Raw genomic sequence first — 10,450 nt, 5'->3', positions numbered from 1 at the left:
CCATTTTGAGTTCATTTTTGTGAGTGGTGTAAAATAGGGGTACAGTTTCATTTTTTCTGCATATAGTTATCCAGTTTTCTCAGGACCATTTAATGGAGACACTGTTCTTTCTTCATGGAATATTCTTCACTGGGGCACTCTTGTTGAATATTAGTTGATCATATATGTGGGGACTTAATTCCAAGCTCTCAAATTTGTTCCATTGGTCTATGTCAGACAGACATTTACAACCAAAGATAGGTTAATAATAAATGGGATGCATTTATCTGAAATGTCTTCTGTTTTATAAAGAAATTCTTAGTGTCCTGGTAGCTATTGGCCAAAAAATCATGGAGCTACTTATGTTGAACCAGAAGGCAAGTATAAAACAAAGAATTTCCCAGATATTTCTCAAACTCATTGGTCTAGATGGAGAGAAGAGTACCTTTGACATGGGACACTAGCAAAGCAGGTGCAAAAGAAATGGAAAAATGTTTTTCTTGGATGAAGTAATTTGATACTTGATGTTTCAAAAAATTGAGGAAATTTACATGGGAAACATTGAAGTTTTCTTCTATTATAGTGATCTATTATTGTTTTGTTTAGAATTATATATTGGTTAAGGTGGAACACCATTGTATTTTCAGTGAGTACTTTGGGCACCTCAAGGTCTTAACCCAGTCTTGTGAACATAGAGATGAATGACAGCTGAAAGGAGATCATGTGCATTAATGGACCCATGGAAGAGAGACTGAAATTAACAATCCCTGGCCTGACAAGTCCCAAATTTCTTCTGCTTCACTCTAAATTTTTCCTTGCCTCATGATGACTAATGGTACATGCTCCAAAACATCATTTCCTTCCAAATCAGTGCTTAAAATTTGAGATTTCCCAGTAGGAGCTTGGGTTAGTCTGTGTGGTTGAGAATCTGTCTTGCTTAGAATGCAACAATAGTCACCATTTTTACATGGCTTTTTCACCTGTTCACCAGATTTGCAGTTTTTCCTGCAGTGTCCTTTTATGATCCAGCAAGATTTTTGGCCCCTGCAGACTGAAAAGAGTAGAGTGTCAATTATCTCAAGATATTGATGCTTATATTTGTAACAATTAGAGTTATATGACTATATGACTATATTTGTAATCTTCACAACAATCCTGTGTTCATTAGGGAAGATTGTATAAGCAAAGCAAGATTGATATATACCATATTTCTAAGCATCTTATCAATATCAAAATGTATCAAAGGAACTTGCTAGCCAGTAGGAACTGCAATTATTTGGTAAGAGGTAGTGTGATTATGTAAAATCAGCAGAGTGGGCTAACTGAATTCTGCTTTAGTGGAGTTATTTGCATTTATCATACCAGAAGTATAGAAGTTACTGCTTTAACTGAATCCATAAATGCCATGAAAATAATTGCTCTAAAAGGGAATAATAAAACAAATTAGTGTCTTATTTGGCCATCTCAGAAGCACAGCTATAGTAGATTATTACTGATTCTCACACTTGAGCATGTGTCACAACCCGCCAGAGGACTTAAGACACAGATTGCTGGCCCCACCCTCAGGATTTCTGATTCAGTATATCTGAGATGGGGCTTGAAAATTTGCATTTCTAAGAAATTATTAGACTTTGATGAAAGAAATTGAAGACACAAATCAATGGAAAGATGTCCTGTATTCAAAGATTAGAAGAATCAATTCTGTTAAAATGTCCACAGTACCCAAAACCATCTGTAGATTCAAGGCACTCTATAAAAAATACCCAATGGCATTTTTCACAGAAATAGAAAAAGCAATTCTAAAATTCATATGGGACCACACACACACACACACACACACACACACTGCAAAATAGCCAAAACAATCCTGAAAAATAACAAAGCTGGAAGCATCATACTTCCTCATTTCAAACTATATTACAAAGCTATCGTAATCAAAACAGTAAAGTATTGGTATAATGGAACAGAATTGAGAGCCCAGAAATAAATCCTTACACATATGGTCAACTAATGTTTGACAAGAGAGGCAGAAACAGTCAGTGAAGAAAGGATAATCTTTTCAACAAGTGGTGCTGGGAAAACTGGATGTCTACATGCAGAAAAATGAAATTGGTCCCTTATCTTACACCATGCACAAAAATGAACTCAAGATGAATTAAAGACTGAAATTGAAGACTTGACACTGTAAAACTCCCAGAATAAAACCTAGATAAATATCTCCTTGACATTGGTTTTGGCAATGATTTTTTTTGGATATTACTTCAAAAGTCCAAGCAACAAAAGCAAAAATCAACACATAGGACTACATCAAATGAAAAATCTTCTACACAGCAAAAGAAACTATCAACAAAACGAAAGGGCAACCTATGGAATAGGAGAAAATACTTGCAGATCACACATTTAGTAAGGGGTTAATATCCAAAATGTATAAAGAACTCATATAACTCAAAAGAAAAAAACCAAAACCAAACAAACACAAACAAGCACAAAACAATCCAATTTAAAATGAGCAAAGGACCTAAACAGATAGTTTTCTAAAGAAGACATCCAAGTGGCTAACAGGTACCTGAAAAGCTGCTCAGCTTCACTAATTTTCAGGGAAGTGCAAATTAAAACCAAAGTGAGATATCACTTCACACTTGTTAGAATGGACACTATAAAGAAATATGAGATAACAAGTGTTAGAGAAGGTGTGAAGAAAATGGAATCCTTGTGCATTGTGGGTGGGAATGTAAATTGCTATTGCCACTATGGAAAACATTATAGAGTTTCCCTCCAAAATTAAAAATAAAATTATATGATCCAGCAATTCCAATTCTGGGCATATATCTGAAGAAGAGAAACCACTATTGTGAAGAGATGTCTATATTCTTATGTTCATTATATCATTATTCACAACAGCCAAGATACAGAAATAACAGCCAAGATATACAAGTGTCCATCAACAGATAAATGGATAAAGATCACACACACATATATGCACACACACAGAGGAATATTATTCAGCCACGAGAAAGAAGGTAATCCTGTCATTTGTTACAACATGGATGGATCTTGAGAACATTATGCTAAATGAAATAAGTCAGACAGATAAATACAAATACTGTATGATCTTATACATGAAATCAAAGCATCAACCTCATAGAAACAGAGATTAGGATGATGGTTACCAATGGGTGAGAGAGATGGGGAGATGTTGGTCAAAGGGTATAAACTTCTAATTGATAAATAAGTTCTGGGGATCTAACATACAGCATGGTGATTATAGTTAACAATACCGTATTACATACTTGAACATTGCAAGGAGAGTAGATGGTAAATGTTCTCATGACAAAAAAGAAATGGAAATTACATGACATGATGGAGGTGTTAGCTAACTTGGTGGTGGTAATCTTTTGCTATATATAAGTGTATCAAGTCAACACAGTATACGCTTTAAACTTACGCAACATCACAACTTAATTGTCAATTATATCTCAATAAAGCTGGAAAAATTTGCATTTCTAACAAGTTCCCAGGTGATGCTGATGGTGGTAATTGAGAGACCTAGCATCCTATAAGCAAAATCTATAACATATCTGGAGGAAATGTCCACACATTAATAAATTCTGGAAGAGCAAAAACCAGGAATTGTACAGAATCTCTGAGGATGGAATATCCTCACAGTTACATGAAAATATGTTTCCCTTTAATTTTGAGATATTCAGGAAAAGCCTATTGGTCACTTCACAGAAAACAGATGGACAAGACATAGAATTTTCCAAGTTTTATGGGATAGGGTACATTTAAGTGACAAGTTTTACCTGTTGAAGCATTATCCCTAGGTATCCCCAAACTGTCAAAATTTGACTCTTAATTGTTAAGTGAATCTAAGTAGATTTTCTAATAACACATATTTTAATTGAGAAGATAAAATTTAAAAATTGAGAAATGCAACAGATATCATTGTATATTTCATTGTGACCTGATGTTTTATTATTAATCTTAAAAGTTCCAACAGGATTTATATACAGTTTTAAAAATATTTTTTTAACTAGATCCAATGCTTAACTAATAATGGCTAAAATTTGCTACTCTAAACACTTCAGTGATACCAAATATAGTTTCAAATGAAAGAAGATATTCAGGAATCAGGTTGAATATTGAAAAAAAAAGGAGAGAAAAAGGACACACGGAAGGTAATCTAGATAAAAAAACAGAAGGTATAAATCTAGAAGCTATTTATAGCAAAATTATGCTTGAATTTTTAAAGTAAAATTTTAACTCAAGCATAACATGTTCCAGAAATATGCACTAATTATTGATGTGCAACTGGATGGATCATCATAAAACTACTCATATAATCAGCACTAGAAAGCCCCTTCATGTCTTCCTTCAGCCATTAATGTTCTTCTCCTCCCCATCCCCCCACTGCCCACCCTGATTTCTAATATCATATGGTAGGCTAACTGTGAAAAAGTCCCCCAAATTTTCACCCCCTTTTGGATCCACACCCTTTGCTCTATAATTTTATGATTTTCTTCCATTATGGTTGAGGGGCTCTGTCCCACCATTTGACTTAAGGCATATACATGTGACATATTTGTTGGCATATATAATTTTTTATACATATCAAAGTTTATTTAGCAATGTGCTATTTTGTTTCCAAATAAATAAGTTATTTGCTATTCTTTTATTATTAATTTCCAATTTTATTCGTTGTACTGGGGAGTATTATCTTTATTATACTATTTTATTTATTTATTTATTTATTTATTTATTTAAAATTTCATTTTATTGGAGTTCAATTTGCCAACATATAGCATAACACCCAGTGTTCATCCCATCAAGTGCTCCCCTCAGTGCCGGTCACCCAGTCACCCCAACCCCACCTCTCTTTCCACCACTCCTTGTTTGTTTCCCAGAGTTAGGAGTCTTTCATGTTTCGTCTCCTTTTCTGATATTTCCCACTCATTTTTTCTCCCTTCCCTCTCATTCCCTTTCACTATTTTTTATATTCCCCAAACGAATAAGACCATACAATGTTTGTCCTTCTCCGATTGACTTATTTCACTCATCATAATACCCTCCAGTTCCATCCACATCGAAGCAAATGGTGGGTATTTGTCGTTTCTAATGGCTGAGTAATATTCCATTGTATATATAAACCACATCTTCCTTATCCATTCATCTTTCGATGGACACCGAGGCTCCTTCCACAGTTGGCTATTGTGGACACTGCTGCTATAAACATCGGGGTGCAGGTGTCCCGGGGTTTCACTGGATCTGTATCTTTGGGGTAAATCCCCAGCAGTGCAATTGCTGGGTCGTAGGGCAGGTCTATTTTTAACTCCTTGAGGAACCTCCACACAGTTTTCCAGAGTGGCTGCACCAGTTCACATTCCCACCAACAGTGCAAGAGGGTTCCCCTTTCTCCACATCCTCCCCAACATTTGTTGTTTCCTGGCTTGTTAATTTCCCCCATTCTCACTGGTGTGAGGTGGTATCTCATTGTGGTTTTGATTTGTATTTCCCTGATGGCAAGTGATGAGGAGCATTTTCTCATGTGCCTGTTGGGCATGTCTATGTCTTCCTCTGTGAGATTTCTCTTCATGTCTTTTGCCCATTTCATGATTGGATTGTTTGTTTCTTTGCTGTTGAGTTTAATAAGTTCTTTATAGATCTTGGATACTAGTCCTTTATCTGATACGTCATTTGCAAATATCTTCTCCCATTCTGTAGGTTGTCTTTTAGTTTTGTTGACTGTTTTTTGTTTTTTGTTTTTTTTTTTGCCGTGCAAAAGGTTCTTATCTTGATGAAGTCCCAATAGTTCATTTTTGCTTTTGTTTCTCTTGCCTTCATGGATGTATCTTGCAAGAAGTTGCTGTGGCCAAGTTCCAAAAGGGTGTTGCCTGCGTTCTCCTCTAGGATTTTGATGGAATCTTGTCTCACATTTAGATCTTTCATCCATTTTGAGTTTATCTTTGTGTATGGTGTAAGAGAATGGTCCAGTTTCATTCTTCTGCATGTGGATGTCCAATTTTCCCAGCACCATTTATTGAAGAGACTGTCTTTTTTCCAGTGGATAGTCTTTCCTGCTTTGTCGAATATTAGTTGACCATAAAGTTGAGGGTCCACTTCTGGGTTCTCTATTCTGTTCCATTGATCTATGTGTCTGTTTTTGTGCCAGTACCATACTGTCTTGATGACCACAGCTTTGTAGTACAACCTGAAATCTGGCATTGTGATGCCCCCAGCTATGGTTTTCTTTTTTAATAATCCCCTGGCTATTCGGGGTCTTTTCTGATTCCACACAAATCTTAAGATAATTTGTTCCAACTTTCTGAAGAAAGTCCATGGTATTTTGATAGGGATTGCATTAAATGTGTAAATTGCCCTGAGTAGCATTGACATTTTCACAATATTAATTCTTCCAATCCATGAGCATGGAGTATGTAGCTTTCTTTGTGGTCTTATATGTGAGATATTTTTGTAAATTTTGTAAATTTTTTGTGTTCTTAAAAGAATGCTTACTCTCTGTTGAGCAGATAAATGTCCTCATATAAATATATATATATCCAATAACTTAGGTTTATTTAATACACTGGTTGGATTTTCAGTGTATTCTTATCAGTTAAGTGGTAAAATTGAGTTAAAGTTCTTCAAATGCCATTGTTTGCTTAACTATTCCTCTCTGAAGTATCATTTATTGTTTTTCTTTAAAAAATTTTTAATTTTAATTAACATATAGTATATTATTAGTTTCAGAGGCAGAATTTAGTGATTTATCAGTTGCATACAACACCCAGTGTTCGTTCCATCAAGTGTCCTCCTTAATACCCATCACCCAGTTACCCCCAACCCCCACCCATCTCTCCTCCAGCAACCCTCAGTTTGTTTCCTACAGTTTAGAGTCTCTTATGATTTGTCTTCCCCTCTGACTTGTTTTTCAAATCTGGAAGCTGAAATTGTAAGTGCCACAGGTTCTTATGACCCAATTATTTCTTTTACCAGTAAATAACCAGCCTCTGCCAAGTATTATATATTTTGCCTTAGAGTTTTCTTTGCCACATATTAAGAATGCTACTTCAGCTTTCATTTAGTTTATAATTGCCTGATAAGGCATTTCATTATCTTAATCCAGATGTTTTTAGATCAAACATTTCTGTGCCTTGTAGATTACCTGTTGTTTGATCTTTCTTTCTCATTTGAAAGCCTAAGCCTTCATCTAGTGAGTTTAGTTCATTTACATTTATTGTAATTAAAATTACATTTGGATTTATGTCTGCTATCTTACTTTATATTTTCTACTAGTAATTTTTATTCTTTCTTACTATTTTTAATTAGAGAAATAAGGATTTTTCCAGCTGGCTTAAAATGTACTCATTTTATTTTTATTCTTATGCTATTTGTAATAACATAAAGCTCATGTCCATGAATACCTATCTTTATTAATATTGAAACTTATCTATAATTATGCCTTACTTTTAACAAGGCAAGTACCTTAGTAATGCTCTCATATTCCTGGCCTTTCTCTTCACTGACCCTTGGCCATCCCCTTCTGAATCACATTAATTATCTAAAATTTATGGGAATTATGGGATACATTTTCTTTGTCTATACCCCTCTAGTCCAGTTTTTCTTAAGTCAACTAAAAAATTACAAACTAATTGATAATTCTTACCTCTCATATCATTTCCAACATTCTTCTGGATTCATTTCTCTATATTTGAGTTCTTCCTCCAAGAGTGTTTTCAAAATGTGTCTTTGTGTGGCAAATATTCTCCAGCCCTCTATGCTTGAGAATATTTTTGTTATACTTCTATATTTAAATAGCGATATAATTCATTCAAATAGCAAAAAACAAACAAACAAACAAACAAACAAAAACAAATAGCATTACAATTCATTAATGAATGAATATAAGATTTCTAGGTTCATGGTTCTTTTCCTTCACTATTTAAAGAATTTATTTTCCTTTCATATCAGTGTTACAGTTGAAAAGTTGCCACAACTCTTATTTTTCTGGGTTTATGTAAAGAATGTCCATTTGGGTCTTCTGAAGCTTTTTTTGCCCTGGAAGGTGAATGATTTCTTTGGGTTATGTCTGACCCAAAGGAGACACAGAATAAGTACCCATGAAAAACAAAACCATAAACTTACTCTACCTAGCAAGTCCACCTCTAGGAGCTTTTAAAAAAATTTCTGTCCAAGTAAATAAAAACATATATGCAAAAAGTCAGTTGCGGTTTTGTTTGTCTTACCAAAGATCTGGAAAGATCACATTTTACCCTGAATACGGATTAGAAGTACAAATTATGATCTATCTACATGATGGAATATATGTGATTCCTAGAAGCAATGAGACAAATTTTTATGTGCCAACAAGGAAGATGTCTACTATATATTGAATAAAAACATTTTAGAGCAATATATAGTTACTTTTTTAGTTAAAAAAATAAAACTATAAGCACACACATACTTATATGCATTTGTATGTGCATAGAAAAGAGGTTTGGGGTTTTTAAAAATATTGTATTTATTTATTCATGAGAGACAGAGAGAGAGAGAGAGAGGCAGAGACCTAGGCAGAGGGAGAAGCAGGCCCCATGCAGGGAGCCAGATGTAGGACTTGATTCTGGGACCCCGGGATCATGCCCTGAGCTGAAGGCAGGTGCTAAACCGCTGAGTCACCCAGGCATCCCAGAAAAGAGGTTTTAAACATTAGACAGATGAAGGAAATTGTACCTTGTCTAAAAATTATTCAAGCCTTCATATATAGTAGTTTCACAGCTCTGGCCACTTGTTTGTAAAATCTTATTATAAATCATTAACAAAATCACAAACTTTTATAGTTGGAAAGGAGCAGAAAGGACTGTGCTCTCTTCCACATGACTGCTCTGCAAACATTTTCATTCCAGACTAGAGCAGGATTTCATATGGAGAGATAACAGAACTTAATGTCTAAGAAGGCCTTCAGGACTCATGATCTGATAGGGATTGGAAAGACAGCTGAAGTCAGGCAGCTGCTCAGTTGGGTCCTTGGAACATTGGTGCCAAGTACCAAGGGATGATGGAGTTACACCTGAGTATGAGAAGGACTTTTTGAAAGACATCTTGCCCTACTCCATGCCTCTAGGGATCCTGGCTAGGTACACTTTCCCAGTATGGGGCCTCAGGTCTGTCCTGGGAGTACATTCAGATAAAGTCAAGCAGATTTCAGTCACCTCTGAAACCTTGTCTCAGTGGACAAAAAAGATAATAAACCTTCCATGGGCAGTTCCCCACCCTAGCTCTCTTCCTTTTTCCTTGGTTCTGGTTACCTGGCAGTATCTGGAACAGGATCAAACATACAGTAAGGGTCAGGAGCAAGAGTTTCATGGTCTTTAGGAAGAAGGTGGCAGATCCAGGAGTCCAGAACATTCTGCAGTGGGACTCTGGGCTCAGGTTTTTATTTATTTTCATTGGGCGGGGTTCAGGGGGTGGGTCATGGGCAATGAAACAAAAAGAGGTACAAAGGAACGTTGGCCTATAGGCCAGAAGCATTCATTGATTAGACACTACTTAGAACCCTGTTCTGAGGGGAGGCAGAAGACTACAAGAGAAGGTGAAAATATCATGGCAGTATATAAAGAGAATCCACACACCAGGGGTCTTCCTTGCCCCTTCCTCTACCCCACTCATGGGGGTGTTGCAATGTCTTTAGTGCTTCCCTTCTAAATTAGTTTCATTGCACTGCTTTGGGACCAACTGAAAACTCTCTCCCTTTGTACTGTGTTTCCAGGGACAGGGGCTCAAATTTAAGAGGGACTCAGAAAAGAATAGTTTAATGAAGTGAATAAACACATTTTTATACAATGCATAACATCCTGGAAACCTCTTATAATCTGGATCTTTGGATTAAGTAGGTCAGACTTCCTTATTTTATAGATGGAACAATGAGGTCAAGAAAGGAGTGGCCAGCAGGCAGGAGAGTTGGAGAGAGGACTCTCACAACAACGTCTGAGGTAATCAGACATGCCATGTTTCTAGGGCAGATGAAGCACAATGTGGATACTTCTAAGATGGGCATCCAGGAAACAGCACACTAACTTCTATGACTACCTCAACATACAGAGCTGACTCTGGACCAAGCTGGCACACTAGGTACAGCTCAGCCTTGTGTTCCCGAGGTTTCATTTCTGCCTTGTATCAACCCTTGCAGGAATGAGTCATATAACCATACGTCCACGTACCTGTTTGGCCACAGAAGTACTAATAAATCTTAAGAGGAAGTACCTGATGTTCTTGGTCTGAATGTTTCCAGGTGGTTTGTTTCTTCTAGTCTCTCTCTCCTCTCTGTGTATTCTCATGAATAAATAAATAAAATAAAATCTTTAAAAAATAAATAAATTAATTAATTAAGCTTTTCTTTCTTTTTTTTTTTTTACTGTTAATCAAATTCCAATATTCTTTTTTTTTTTTAAAGATTTTATTTATTTATTCTTGAGAA

General features: G+C 35.8%; 1 long non-coding RNA gene across 1 annotated transcript; it reads right to left on the bottom strand.

Moving 5' to 3' along the window:
- Nucleotides 1-898: 898 nt before the first annotated feature.
- Nucleotides 899-9,375, bottom strand: LOC144298132 (uncharacterized). Its single transcript, XR_013365120.1, has 3 exons — nt 9,282-9,375; nt 1,342-1,399; nt 899-1,030 (listed from the first exon to the last, which is right to left on the bottom strand). It is a non-coding gene; the product is annotated as an uncharacterized LOC144298132 (long non-coding RNA).
- Between the last annotated feature and the right edge of the window lie 1,075 nt (nt 9,376-10,450).

The sequence above is a fragment of the Canis aureus genome, chromosome 26 (assembly GCF_053574225.1).
Source record: "Canis aureus isolate CA01 chromosome 26, VMU_Caureus_v.1.0, whole genome shotgun sequence".
NCBI classification, from domain to species: domain Eukaryota; kingdom Metazoa; phylum Chordata; class Mammalia; order Carnivora; family Canidae; genus Canis; species Canis aureus.
Note: the sequence above shows the minus strand (reverse complement) of the source record. Positions and strands in the feature narration are given on the sequence as shown.